The 15,589-nt window shown below is 47.3% G+C and overlaps 1 protein-coding gene across 1 annotated transcript in view; it reads left to right on the top strand.

Annotated features, from left to right (window-relative positions):
* JPH4 (junctophilin 4) overlaps window positions 1-15,589 on the top strand; it is a 34,909-nt gene that overhangs the window by 11,603 nt on the left and 7,717 nt on the right.

Genomic DNA, 15,589 nt, shown 5'->3' with positions numbered 1-15,589 from the left:
TTTTGAACTGTGATGTTGGAGAAGAGTCTTGAGAGTCCCTTGGACTGCAAGGACATCCAACCAGTCCATCCTAAAGGAAATCAGTCCTGAATGTCCATTGGAAGGACTGATGTTGAAGCTGAAACTCCAATACTTTGGCCACCTGATGCAAAGTGCTGACTCATTTGAAAAGACCCTTATGCTGGGAAAGATTGGGGGCAGGAGGAGAAGAGGACGAAAGAGGATGGATGAGATGGTTGGATGGTATCACCGACTCAATGGACATGAGTCTGAGTAAACTCCGGGAGTTGGTGATGGACAGGGAGGCCTGGCGTGCTGCAGTCCATGGGGTCACAAAGAATCGGACACAACTGAGCAACTGAACTGAACTGTGAAGAAATGGGAAGTATACATAAAACATTGCTGATGCATGCTGAAGAACAATGGTTATCTCAAGGAAAAGCACTTGTGCAATCATCTGAGACAGAAACTGAACTGTCCACTTTCTTTGTGTAGCACTATTTTACTGGAAAGAATGACTGATAGGCAAACTATGACTATTTATATTTGGATATTTGGCAGGGATTTTCTCAAAAATAAACAAAGGAGACTTCACTTCAAGGAACATAAGTGACAATACTTGCTGCCATTCATACAATTTGAATTTTCCAACAAAAATTACAATTGTAGGAAATCTGCATCTGCCATCCTGAATTTAACAACTGCCTGACACTATAAGAGTTTTCCAATGAGATCAATATTGATATTAATAAATGTGATTTTTAGTATTGTGCAATAAAATATATCAGCGTTTGGAGGGGTATGCATAGCTCAGTGAACCAAAATTTTCCAGAAGACCAACACGTGATATTACAGCATCACACGTAGGTGAATGATCCACTCAAAGTGTAAGATAGATCAAAGGAATTTTAATATAACAGAGCTGAAAAATGTGTTGATATGGTTTCACATTCCACACTGAAACTAAGCTTTACGAAAACTACCAGTTTCCCTGGTGGTCCAGTAGTTAAGAATCCACCTTCCAATGCAGGAGACTCAGGTTCCATCCATGGTCAGGGAACTGAGATCCCACATGGGGGCAACTAACCCCGAGCACAACTGGAGAAAAGCCTACACGCTGCAAGGAAGACCCAGTGCAGCCCAAATAAAGTAAACTTTTTTAAAAAAGAAACTATCAGTTGTCAAGTGTTGCTGTAGTATGAAAGAGAAATATTCACAATTATCTGAGAAAGCTGATACTCCTCTCTTTCCAACTGCGTATCTATGAGTCCAGATATGCTTCATCTACTTCCATCAAAACAGCACATTATAACAGAGTAAATGCAGAAGCAGGTATGAGATGTTAGCTGTCTATTATTAAGCCTGACATTAAAGAGGCTTGTAGAAATGTACAATAATGCCACTTTTCTCACTATATTTTTGCCTTAGAAAGTATAGCTATTTTTCATTTAACACGGTATTTATGAAAAAATGTCTGGTGCAGCCACCATGGAAAACAGTGTAGAAGTTCCTCAAGAAATTAAAAATAGAACTACCATTTCATCCAGGAATTCTGCTTCTGGGTAAATATCCAAAGGAAATAAAAACATTGAGGTATCTGCACTCCCATGTTCATTGCCACATTATTCACAATAGCCAAGATATGGAAACAATCTAAATATCTGTCAATGGATAGATGGATAAAGAAAATGTGATATATATGTATAGTATGGGATTTCCTCATAGCTCAGTCGGTAAAGAATCTGCCCGAAATGCAGGAGACCTAGGTTCAATTCCTGGGTCGGGGAAATCCCTGGAGAAGGAAGTGGCAACCCACTCCAGTATTCTTGCCTGGATAATCCCATGGACAGAGGAGCCTGGCAGGCTACAGTCCATGAGGTCACAAGAGTCAGACATAACTTAGTGACTAAACCACCACCACCATGTATATTATATATACACACAATATTTTAGCCTTAAAAAAAAAAGAAAACTATAGTTTAATAAAAAGTTGCTTTAAAAAAAGAAAGAGAAAGAAATATTGTCGTTTGTGACAGCATGGATGAACCTGGAGGGCATTATGCCTAGTGAAATAGCCAGACATAGAAAGACAAATACTCCATGGTATCACTTACATGTGGAATCTAAAAAGAAAAGTCAAACTCATAGAAACAGTAAAAAAAAGTCTTTTCCAAGGCTGGGGAGTAGGGGAAATAGGGAAAGATTGGTAAAAGGGTACATTTTCAATTATAAGATGAAAAGTTCTGAGGATCTAATATATGTATAACATGGTGGCTAGAGTTGATAAACACTACGTTGAATAACTGAAATTTGCTAAGAGAGTAGGGAGAAGGCAGTGGCACCCTACTCCAGTACTCTCGCCTGGAAAATCCCATGGACAGAGGAGGCTGGTAGGCTGCAGTCCATGGGGTCGCTAAGAGTCGGACACGACTGAGTGACTTCACTTTCACTTTTCACTTTCATGCATTGGAGAAGAAAATGGCAACCCACTGTAGTATTCTTGCCTGGAGAATCCCAGGGACAGGGAAGCCTGATGGGCTGCCGTCTATGGGGTCGCAGAGTCAGACACGATTGAAGCGACTTAGCAGCAGCAGCAAGAGAGTAGAACTTAAATGTTCTCACCAAGAAAAGTTAATTATGTGAGGTGATGGATGTGTTAACTCAATGGGGAGAATCCTTGCACAATGTATATGTATATCAAATCATCACATTGTACACTTTAAATATATCTTACAAATCTTTTATCAGTTATAACTCAATAAAGCTGAAAATGTTATATATATGAACATATAATGGGTTTTAATGAATAAGTTAAAATTTCTCAGTTTTAATTTCTATTACAGTAAATTTTGGGACTTCCCAGGTGGTGCCAGTGATAAAGAACCTGCCTGCCTGTGTAGGAGACACAGGAGATGTGCGTTCAACTCTTAGATCAGAAAGATTCCCCTGGAGAAGGGGATGGCAACCCACTCCAGTATTCTTGCCTGGAGAATCCCATTGACAGAGGAGCCTGGTGGGCTACAGTGCATGGGGTCGCAAAGAGTTGGACATGACTTAGAGACTAAACAACAACCTGCCTGAGACTTCCCAAGGCTACTTCCCATCAGCCTTCCTGCCCCCAGCCTCAGATCTGAGAAGCCCACTCCACAATCTACCAGGCAGAGCAGTAGCCCTGGGGCGGAGGGGAACCAGGGCAGAGAGCAGGCCCTTGACAGCTCCTCTCAGATTCCCACCACCCTGTTTCTGCCCCAAGGAAAATTTCTCAGAGGGCAGGCTCCCTACACAGCCACCAGTTCCTGCTATCCCCCCAAGGACGAAAAGCTCCCCCCTCCTCCACTAGGAGACTCCACCCTCACTGACAGTCTATTAATCCCTATCTATACCCAAGGCCTTTCCAGTTGAGCACAGGTCAGGCTCCTGGAAATTATAGGTCGGTTTAAGGAGAAGATTGATAGTGTGTCCTCCAAGGCTGCATACCAAGGACGTTCCAGACAGAGCATTTGACCCCCATCCTCCTCTTTCCTGAGAATATATTCTCCCTGTCAGTCCTAAATATTGCCTCAACAAACTGTTGCCGAGTCATAAATTATTTTTCTCACTGACATTCATCTCACAACATAATACACAGAACGTCCCAGGACTCTGCTCACATCCTGTGCTCCCTCCTGCCCTCCCAGCCTCTGCATCTCATCTCCCTCCTGGGTTTCCAGCTCCAGACGTATCCATGAAGTCGGCCTGCCCCTAAACCTCACATGGTACACAAAAATTAATTCAAAATAGCACACAGATTTATAAGTAAAACATAAAACTATAAAACTTTTAGAAGAAAACATACAGTAATCTTCCTTAGCCTGTTAATATGATAAATTACATGGACTGATGTTTGAACCTTGAATGAGCTTTGCGTCTTGGTTGATTATGATGTATAATGGTTTTTGCTGCTGCTGCTGCTGCTAAGTCGCTTCAGTCGTGTCTGACTCTGTGCGACCCCATAGATGGCAGCCCACGAGGCTCCCCCGTCCCTGGGATTCTCCAGGCAAGAACACTGGAGTGGGGTGCCATTGCCTTCTCAGATAATGGTTTTTAGCCATTGCTAAATTCTATTTTCTAAAATTTCATTAATATTTTTCTATTTGTGTATCTATATTCATGAGGGTTCTTTTTTCAATATTTATTTATTTATTTGGCTGTGCCAGGCTGTGGCACTCGGGATCTTGGCTCTCTGTTGTGGCATGTGGGATCTAGTTCCCTGACCTAGGATCAAACCCAGCCCCCTGCATCAGGAGCACAGAGTCTTAGCCAGGAAAGTCCCTCATGAGGGTAACTGGATTGTCGTTTTCTTTTTCTTTTCTTTTTTCTTCCTATGTTCGGTCTGGTTTCAGTATCAAGATAATCTCTTTATTAAATGAGTTGGGAAGTTTTCTTTCCTTTTCCATTTTCTGGAAAAGATTTTGTAAGACTGGTCAAATCTACTTAGCATACTTCAAAAGGAACAGGAGTTCTTCCTTCCTTTTTTTTCTTTCACAATGGTAATGATTACCTGGAGGAGGCAAACCACTCATCTACTCTGAGGTTCAACTATGACCTGTTTGTTTTTATATTTCTATAATACTAGTACAGCTTTTACTATGTGCCAGGGACTATTCCAAGTATTTTGTAAATATTAAGTCTTTAATCCTCATATAACCATTTAAGGTAGATACCATAATCATTCCTACTTCACAGAAGAGAAAACTGAGGCACCAGATAAATACAATAACTTGCACAAGGTCACACAGCCACTACAGGCATACCTCAGAGATACTGCAGGTTTGGTCTCAGAGGGGTGACAGCTTTCCCAAAGACGCACAAAGTGTATGTATGTACAGGCTCCAGCGCCCTCTCTGACAGCTGTGCAGCTGGGAAAGAGCCCCCTGCAGGATAGTCAGCACCCACCTGCCCATGCAAAGGTCTGCCTGCAGACCAAAGAAGCGGGGTCTGAGATAAAGCGAAGATGGTTCCTGGAAAGTTAAATGTTGAGTGACTTCACCTCCCTCTTCAGGGGCCCCAGGCCTTCTGCCCTTCCCACCTTAAAGCCTGCAGATCCCAAACTCATTTGATAATGGTTTTCAATAGCATGAAAGCATGCTAATGGGAGGTCCAGCACAGCTGGGGCTAAGAGAAGCCTCTCTCCCTCAACGGCTAGAGGCTTGAGCCAGCCTCTAGTGCCTCCTGCCTTCTTTGTCTCCCTCCCACCAGCATTTCCTCTCCTTTTTGCACCAGAGCCTGGCATAAGGAACAGTCCCCAGCTCCCACTAAAGTTCCACAGCAGCCCTCACCCACCTCCCCTTCACTGGCTGCCTCCTCCTCTTCTGGGTGGCAATTTGACTGGAGTAGCTTGAGCTCTGACTTTTAGAACAAATCCAGATGACCAGGCTCTGGTAGCCCAGTGGGACCTGGGAAGGGACTGGTAGTCCCCGGGGCCGTGTGACAGCCTCTGGGCTCTTACTGCACCTTGTCAGGCTTTGCTTAACCCTGGAATGGAGCCCCAGGAGGCCTAGGGATGGGGTGAGGGAAAAACTACCGCAAACAACACGAGGGCGGAAACCCCAGGGCCACCCTAAGAACAGAGTCCCGTGTTCTGCTAGGACAGCCGTCCAGAAGCCGGTGAAAGTGTGATGGACGGGGCTGTTCAAGGGGGAAGCTCACAGAGACAAAGGCCCAGAAATCAAATCTGAACTGAGGCAAAAGCCGAGGGCCTGGCATGTCATTGGCCAAAATGAAAACTGGCAGACTCTCTCCTGAGTTGTTCAGGGCACTCCTGGGTAGGGTTTGGGGCAAATCCTTCCCGTCCACAGCCTGAGGTCACCACTGTCACCGGTGTCTGAAGGCCAGAAATAGAAATGAGACACTTAGCCTTCTCATGTGCTTAATCTAATGCTTGATTTATTAAAGAGGAGACAGTGGCCTTTGGCGGGGGAAGCCTTACTAGGCATTGGAGCGGCTGGATGTGGCATGTGGGTCCTTATATTCATGTTGCTCCTCCAGGATGCTTTCTGTCACACCACAAGGTCAGCCACTCCCTCACTCCCACCCTAGAACTTTGCTCTGGCAGGGGAGGGGCTGCTAAATACTAGGGCAATAAAAGCCTCCTGAGTCTCATTTTCCTGTACTTAGCACAGGGACACAGTGGTGGATAAAGTGAAGGGAAGCCCAGCTCCAAGGATGGGATTATGATCTTATATATATCCCCCAGGTGATGAATGTCCAGTCACTCTGAGCATATTCAGGGCAGCTCCTGCCCTTGCTTTAACACAGCACTCACTCAAGCAGGGAGGGACCTGCAAGATTTCAGTGGGCAGAAGGACAGCACAAGAGTGGTCTGGCCACCAGGGGCTCCGGGGAAGGATCCTCAGTCACCAGGTGGTCTGGAGCATGAAGTCATAATGACAGACCTAAAGATACAAAGGAATAATAGGCTCACCGCAACACGAGCCACCACAGGCCTTGAAGCCAGGTTAACAAATGGGAATCATCACTCCTCCCATCCATGGGGCAGGAGCAGGAGTGCTCCCAGAACTGAGGGCAGAGGTGAGGGAGGAATCAAGCTGTTAGGCAGATATTCCCACAGGGTGACAAAGCCACAAGGAAAAAGAGCTGAGAAACTGGGACAGGTCTTTCCAGGTGGGGAGAAAGCTATGGATGTGATTGGGGTCATTAGGAAGAAGCTGACTGCCCTCCTCATCCAGTCCACCCCCCATCAAGGGCAGGGTTTGGGGGAATCTGCATGGAAAAGTCTACAAAAAGGCAATGTGTGCAGTGGCTAGAAAAACAGTCTTCAGGGACTTTCCTGATGGTCCAGTAGCTGGGACTCGGTGCTTTTACTGTTGGGGCCAGGGTTCAATCCCTGGTAGGGAACTAGGATCCTGCAAGCCCCAAGGTGTGGCCATAACAGAAAACATTTGCAAACAAACAAACAAACAAAAAAAACCCACAAGCTTTAGACACCAAAGAAACTGTTCTAAAGGTGGCTCAGTGGTAAAGAATCTGCCTGCCAGAGCAGGAGATACAAGAGACATGCGTTGGATCCTTGCATTGGGAAGAGCCCCTGGAGGAGGAAATGGCAAATCTCTGCAGTATTCACACCTAGGAAATCCCATGGATAGAGAAGCCTAGAGGGCTATAGTCCATGGGCTACAGACACTAAGCATGCATGCTTGCTTACTTGCTAGGCTTAGTAGCTATATGGCCTAGGGCAGTGATTCTCAAAGTGCCTTCCTTGGTCCAACAGTATTAGCCTTACCCAGGAACTTAGGAGAAATGCAGATTCTTGGGCCACATCCCAGCCTTCTGGATCACACTCTGGGGGTGAGATCCCACTCACTGTTTGATCAAGCACTCTGGCTGATTCTACTGCATGCCAGAGTTTGAGAATTGCTAACCTAGGACAGTTACCAATCTCTCTAAGGCACAGTTGTTCTCATTGGAAAAGTGAAGATAATAGTGCCTACTTCATAAGGTTATTGTGAAGATTAAATAAGATACTGCAAATACAGAACTTGGCCCAGAACTTGGTAAGCCTTCTGTGAATGTCAGTTATTAGTACTATCATCTCCCAGCTATTCCACAAAAGGAAGGGAACCCAGGGCCTAGTGTTGCCCTCTTCCTGGGCCACCTAGTCAGTGTCATTTTCAAGCATGAAGTGCTAACAGGAAGATACCTAGCGCACCTCCCTCTCAGGGGGGTGTTCACTGTGTACTGAGGGAAGGGAAGGGACTGGGAGGCCACCTGCTTCAGGTCCCAGCCAGGGAGCTCAGCTGTGTGTGGGCTTCCCTTTGTATGTCCCACACCAGGGGACCAGGGACACACTGGCTGCTCCATCCTCACTGAAGGGTAAAAATCAACTTCTCCAAGCCTCACATCAGCCTGCACCACCACCACCTCTTCCAGAGTTAATAGAAAACTGTGACTCAAATAACGGATTAGATAGATAAATGTGCTGGTGCAAAGATGTTTTTAGTTGAAACATGAGGAGGGGAGGCTTTTCACAGTGTGAACGCCCTTGCTCTCCCACCTAACGCTAGTGCAAGGGCACATCCTGGTCTCTATGGTTACCAAGAGCAGCCTCGTCCAGGAGGACCAGAGGGTAAACAGCGGGAACTGAGTCTGTGGTTGCCACAGCGGGAAGAAGGGATCCCACAAAGGCAAGGGAGGAAAGGGTGGGGCCATTTTCCACCAGCTCCAAGGGGCAGGATGAGAAGCCTCTTAACCTGAAAATGAATTTCACAGAGAAGGCTATTTCCCTGCATTTATTCCTGGCACACCGTGTTTTGAACAGTTGTTCCCATTTTTCTTCGAAGATGTCACTTAAAAATTTTTTTTTCAATTTTTCTATTTTCATCAGAGAGAAAGAGTCAAGTAGATGTGAATCTGTCTTTAACACATGCTAATTCTCCGTTTAATAAGGAAATTCTGTGGGAAGTAGCAGTTGCAGCTGCAAGAGGTGAAATTCCACCCTGGAAAATAAGATGGGGGAGCACAACTGAGTCCAGAGTGAACATCAGAAACTGAGACACCTGAAACAGAATGCCAAGTATTCACACACATGCGATGACTGCAGTTTAAGGTCTCCACCCGCTACCTCCTGCTGTTCGGGCAGTTGCCAAAAAGGAATGTGGGGAATGATTGGATTGGCTGTATCCTCAGGTTATCTTCATGTACAAATATAAACCATTATTATGAGTTAAAACAGGATACTAGTGTGGGATTTAGGAAGGCACGGGGGTTTTTTTCCCCTTCATATCTGACTCTGGCCTTGAATCTCAGCTTCTCCACACCCCCGGCTCCTCCCTCTGCTGTAAGGCCAGCCTGCCCTGCTCTGAGAATCTCCAGGATTGGAATCCCACCTCCCATCCACACATGCACGGGCTAGGACTCAGAGCAAGCTGTGATGAAACAAGGCACAGATCAGTGCTGTAGCAGAATGTAACCTGGCTGGTTTCTTTGCCTATTGGGCATCTTACCCTGCCACCTCCCATGGCTCATAGGTACGGGCTCCAAGACCAACGACCTGGAAGATACCCAGGCCTTTCTTCCCCTGATCCTCTGATCCCCACACCAGTCATTTAAAGCATACAAACACGTGCTCCTCAGTGTGAGGCAGGGTACCTCAGTGTGCACCCAAATCTAAGTCAGCCCTAATGACAGCCTGTTATCCCCTCTCCTTCCCATCCCACCCAGGGAAAAACTTAGGTTCTTTTTCTCAGCTCCACTGGATGATGTTGAAGGCCCAACCCCATAGCATAACCCCCAGGACCACCCCTCTTTCCAACACCAAGCTGCTCCCTTCACAGCCACCATAGGAAACAAATGAGCTTAGGAGGGATGAGGGGTACCAGATGATGCCGGACTTTGCCAAGCATAGATCCCTTCAACAGAATCTGAAGTTCTTGTCCTCTCCCACAGGGGAAAAATGGATATCCAGGCCCCATTTGCCCATGTTCAGAGGATTCACAGTCCCTGAAGGCCCATCCTTGGGTCTTTTAGTCCATAGACTTTGGGTTAAAAATCCCTGCTCTGTAGAGAACCCAACCCCACAGAAAGTGTGGGAAAAGAAACAGAAACAAGGTCTCAAACACCCTTTCCCTTCTGGCAAGCCAAAACCGGGAGCAGGGAGAGGCAGGAGTGGCCACACAGGGAAAGACAGCATATTGAACATTCTAGAATCATGATCTGATGAGCAGGGGAAGCTTTGTGTCCAAACAGCTGTGGCCAGACAGAGGTAATGCAGTGTCTGGACCCTGGCCATTCTTACCCTCTCTCCCACCATGGGGATCTCTGGCCCCATCCTGACCCCTGGTGGCTGCCAATGGGATGAGGCGAGAGAGCTTCCCAAGCTCCCCCCTGCCCCGTGGGGGTTGGAAGGGGAAGCAACATTGGAAGATGAACTTCCAAGCCTACAGGCCCCTGCTGGGGTCCCCAGGAGATATCAGCATGTTTCTCAGGGTGCTTCAGGCGGTTGACTCAACTACAGTGCCTTCTCAGTCTAAGCCTGGCAATCAAACAAATGTACGTGAAAAAAAACATTTTTCACCTGTCAAGTTGGCCAAAGGTGTGTGTGTGTGTGTGTGTGAGAGAGAGAGAGAGAGAGAGAGAGAGAGACTGAAAGAGGAAATAGACAAAACAGGCTCTATCTTGAAAGCAGGACTCCATCTTGGGCCAGACCGTGGACTTTGAGCTATATGCCCAGTATCTATGGAAACAACACACAAACTGGAAAACCAGGCCCCAGGGCTCTTCCCTAGACTCTCCTTAGCCTAAAAGAATATGCTAATTATCTGTGTAACTGATTAGAATCATATATTCTATTATACTTATTGGAGTATGACCACAGGCCTATTGATAATTGCCCACTGTTAACTACCTAGGCTTAAGGCATATGAATCACCGGGTTAACTTTGATTGTATCTTTGTTCAGATTAGTTTCAGGGAATCTGGGGAGGTGGGTTTGGGCACATACACTTAGGGTATATAAGGTTTTCACAAAAACTGGCTGGGGTCCTTGGCTAAGAGGAGACTCTGCCTTGGGCCCGCCGCTGTAATAAACTGCACTCCACTATCTGCACTGTCTTTCTGAGTGAGTCTGTTTCCCGGAACGCGTGGCTACAACATGACAAATACATGAAGGCAATCAGACCAGCATTCTCATGCACAACTGGTGAGAGTACAAATTTGTGCAACCTTTCTAGAAGTGATTCTAGCCAAATAAATCCAAAATCTTACCAAGTGTTTCTATCTTCTGGTCCAGTAATTCTGGGAAATTCAAGAAATCAACAGACTGAAATAACATGATGCCTGGGTTTTGAAATAAATAGAAGAGAAAACAAGATTAGCCAAAAGTGGTAACTGTTGAAGTTGGGGGATGGGCATATAGGAGTTTTCTATTCTATTTTTTGTTTATCTTGGTATAGGCTTGAAATTTTCTGTGATAAAACTTTATATGTATTTTTGGCCACACCATGCAACTTGCAGAATCTTAGTTCCCAGACCAAGGATTGAACCCAGGCCACTGCAGTGAAAGCACCAAGTCCTAACCACTGGACTGCCAGGGAATTCTCAAAACATTTTTTAAGAAAATCATCAGAAATGCAAGGATTTGTATAAAAGGTGTTAATCTGGGGGAATTGCCTGGTGGGTCAGTGGTTAGGAGTCTGCATTTTCAATGCCAACAGAGTGGGTTCAAATCTTGATTAGGGAGCAAGAATCCCACAAGCCTTGTGGCATAGTCAAAAGAAAAAAAATTGATGTTAATATTTAATAATAAAAACTATAAATAGCATAAATGTGCTATGCTAGAATGGTTCAACAATTTATGTTGCATCCAAACAGTGAAATATTACGCAGTCATTAAAAATTCAAGGATGTTTGAATGATATGAAAAATTGCTCAGTGTAATGCAAAGCAAATAAGTTGGATACAAAATTGTTTATGCAGTATTTAAATAATTATGTTAAATAAAAAATGCATAGAGGAGAAGACAGTATGAAAACATTAATACACTTGATTGCTAGTCATGCAATGACTATGGGTGATTTTTACTCTTGATACTGTGCTTTTGTATTTCTACATGTTTAACTTTAATAAATAGGCCCCCAAAATTGCATTTGTTAAAATAATACTCTTGAGAGTCTGACAGATATTCAACTCCAACGGCTGCCACATATTAGCTGTGCAACACTGAGCAAGTTAACCTCTGGGTCTCAGATTCCTCACCTATAAAACTGGCATAATGCCACCTATTTTTCAAGCCCCATTTACTGGGCATTTACTATGTACGAGGCACTAGACCAAGTGGTTTTGCCTCGCTGTATAATGACATGTGCTACTCATACATGATCATTTCAATCCTCACAACAAGCTGAAGTGTAGGTTACAGTGTTCCCATTTTAGAAATACACAAACTGCAGCTCGGAAAAGTTAAGGACTGTGCTCAGCTTTACCCAGCTAGCCAGCAGTAGAGTCAGGGTTCAGACGGAGGCCTGTCCGTCTTTCCCAGCCCAGTTCTTGGCCTCCTGTCTGGGCTGCTCAAAGTTAGTTTTGTTATGAGGATTGAATGAAGTAACACAGGTGGAAGACCACCCACAGTGGGGCTCCGAGTCCAGAGCTGCTTCATATAGTATTGGTTCCCTTTTCTACGACCCTCCAGGCCTTAGGAAATTGTGGCAGAACAAACCATTGCAACCTCCAAAGGAAAAAAAAAGGCATCTTGACCCTAAAAGAAGGGTTATAGGACCTGTAGAGACAGACCAGAGAGGGGCTGGAAAACTGCCTTTCAGGGCAATATGAGGGGCTAGGACTGTGAGTGCCCCGCAGTTTCCAGGGTAGTCCTGCCAGGGACTTCATCAGACGATACCTTGATTTGCAGCTTAGAATTCAGTACTGAGTCACCCTGCCAATAAGCATTGCTCCCCACTTTTCACTTACCCTGCCACCATTCCTCCCTAAAACACAGGGCACAAGTATCCCCAGACCCATAGTTTTGTTTTTCTCTTCTTGTTTCCTACCCTTTTTTTTTTTTTTTTTTGGAGAAAAGGGGGATCTTAGGGTCTGAATAGTACCGTGTGCTGTGTGGAGAAGGAAGGCCTTGGTATCTAGGGGTGAGTGTTGCAATGCAGTTGAGCCTATTCCACAACTCCTGGATTCATCTTCAATGCTCTTTCCCTAGGGAGCCAGCGAAAGTTAGGCTCTTCTCTATTTCTACCCCTAGTTCATGGTAACATGAACTACTCTAGAATTGCTTGTTCGTTGTCTGTCTTCTCTACTAGATAATAAGCTCCATGAGGGCAGGCACCACACTGTTCCCCACTGAATCTGTCTCCCCTGCAACATGCCTGATACATCGTAAACTATGTACATGTCTCTCCATTCAGCAAGAAAGAAAGCGAAGAGAGAGGGGAAGGGAGGACCTCTCCATCGGCAGCCTTGTCCCAAGTAGACCCACAGTTGCCCCATTCCGTGCTAAGCTCTTAGATGTGGTCCCAACCCTGAAGGCTTAACATGTTTCTCCAACCTCATATCCACCTTTAGAAAAACAATGTGCAAGAGAAATTTCCTTTTATTCCAAACTTCATGCTCTTTTACCTCAGTACTCAAAATGGATCTCCTGAGTTTAAGGGCAGATTCCAAGTACAAGGGATTCCTGGGAGGAATTATTCCTGGGAGGCTCAAAAGGCGTCTCTGTCTGTCCTAATCCTAGTTCTGCCACCTCTGCTGTGTGACCTTGGGTAAGTGATCTCCCCTCAAACCCTGGCTGGGCCTTGTTCTCGTCTCTGTAAAATGATAGGGTAGACCAGAACTTGTATGAAAATGAAAGCACTTGAGAGAATTCCCTGGCAGTCCAGTAGTTAGGACTCAGCGCTCTCGCTGCTGGGGCCCTGGGTTCAATCCCTGGTCCAGGATATAAGATCCTGAAAGCAGCCAAAAAAAAAAGAAGAAAAGCATTCATTTGCAGTTGACTCTCTACCCTGTTGTGGGTAACTGGACAGCATTCTCCTTCCTAATGCTTAGGGGCAGGGTAGATTCAGTGTCTGAGTAAGCTGAGGAGAGGAAAGATGTGCCTACTTCTGTCTGTAAACAGGAAGACCCAGGCTGTGTGGCCCCTCTGGTCAGGGAGCCTCAGGGAGCAGTGGAAGGCTGAAGGGGACCTTGCCACAATAAAGCACCCCCCAAAAAAACACGTCATTGCCTCTAGGTTTGCAAAAGAGAAGACTCCAAACACCCAGGTTCTTCGTGGCACCACCCAAGCAAGACCCCTGTTCCCTATTTAAAAACAATGCACCCCCTCATGCCTGCCCTTCCCCTCCCTGGGAAGAACCCAGGGAGAAACAGTGGAGGGGGTGGAGGATTGTGCAGCCAGGCCTCCTGGCAGGGCCCCATTTCAAGCTCGCTCAGAAGGCGCAGGTGCAGAGCCTCTCGGTCCACGGCAGCGGTTTCTTAGGGAGGACAGTGGACTTGGTGGACACGGGCGTCCAGGCCCAAAGGCTTCCTGACTTCAGTCCAAGCAGCTGGCAGGTTCATCCTTCTCTCCAGGGCCCCACAAACACCACTTCCGGCCCTCCAGCCCCTGCTTGGGCTCCTCCTGCCTAGATGTCTCCCCAGGCCCGCCCTCCCCGTGCAGAGCTTTCTCCTTCCCTCACAACCCTTATTTCACTCTCTCAGTCTCCATATCTATTTCTTCTCCCTCCTTCTCCTCCTCCCCTGCCTCTCTTCTGCTTGCCATCCCTCACCAGCCCCGGAATGGGTCTCCCTCCCCTTCTCCTTCTCCGACAGAATCTCCCCCCGCCTTAGCTCTCATCCCTGCACCTCTTTCTTTGTATTCTTCTCGCCCTCTCCCGGCCCCGCCAGCATCTCTCCTCCCCCGGCTGGCTTCGGCCTCCCCCAGCCTCCCCATCTTCAGCTCAGTCTCCTCCCCCTGGCTCCTCTCCCCTCCCCTCAGCCTCACCCCACTCCCGGCCTGCACCCCAAGGTTTCTTTTGACCCTGTGGGGCTCGGTGCCTCTCTTCGTCCACTCTACTGGCCTCCTCCCTCAGCGCAGGTAGAGCAGGCACCCATCCTTTCCTGCCCCGCCCCCAACGCTAACACCGCCGCTGCCTCTTCAGCCCGGTCTCCTCCTCTCCCCACCCTCTCCTCTCTTCTCTCTGCCCCTTTAAATCTGCCTGGCCCAGCCTCCCCCGCGATGCTGGGAGGGAGCAAACATTGATTTGTGCTGGGATGGAATCAGAATTTTGATTTTTTTTCCCCTCTCCCAACCATAAGAAGAAAATAATAAAAACACCCCCTCTTGATAGCCCCCTCTTTCTTCCCATCCAGCTCCCAGCTCCTTTTCCTTATCTCCATCCAAGGCAGATTTTTTTTCCCCTACACTGTTCTCATCTCCCCCTACCCCTGCCACTACCTCGCGCCCCCTCCCTCCACCGCCTGCTCCTCCAGCTGGGGAGAGAGGGGACTCTCTCCTGCGGCTCCCCCACCTTGGCTCTTTGGGTTGGAGCAGTCTCTCCGGAAGGGGAGGGGGCTTGGCTTGTCTGGGCGAGGTGGGAGTGGAGGTCTCCGGTCATGGATGCTGTGCCTGGGAGGCAGCCTGAGCCCCAGCCCACATGGTGAGTAACCTGCCTCCTCCCTTCTGCCTGTCTACCATCCCTACCCTTGCCTTTCCCCTGCAGAGCCTCCCCCAGCCCCATCCTCTCCCCCACCAAACCCTCTACCCACCTTGCTCCGATCTCCCCCGTACATTTTCAACCACCCCCACCCTTGCCAGGGAAGCCAAAGAACCGGGGCAGAGAGGTCCTGACAGCAGGCAGGGAAGCGGGTGGCCTACGATTCTGCCCAGCCCCCGTCTAAGGACCCCCGCCTACTGCCATCCACACTCGATACTTTGGGGTTCCAGGTTGGAAAAGTGGGACTCCCGCTAGGGGTGAGGACCCCAAACCCTGGGAGCGGCCCTTTATAAGAAAAGAGGGGTGGGGGAGCGCTGTGCCTCCAAAGCTTAGGAGCTGCTGGAAGATGCTGCCGAAGGGTGGGGGGTTGGGGGGCGGTGCTGGTGCCCCGGAGCCAC

Source organism: Bison bison, unplaced genomic scaffold (assembly GCF_000754665.1).
Source record: "Bison bison bison isolate TAMUID 2011002044 unplaced genomic scaffold, Bison_UMD1.0 scf7180017864526, whole genome shotgun sequence".
Lineage (NCBI taxonomy): Eukaryota > Metazoa > Chordata > Mammalia > Artiodactyla > Bovidae > Bison > Bison bison.
This window is presented reverse-complemented; position numbering and strand designations above follow the sequence as displayed.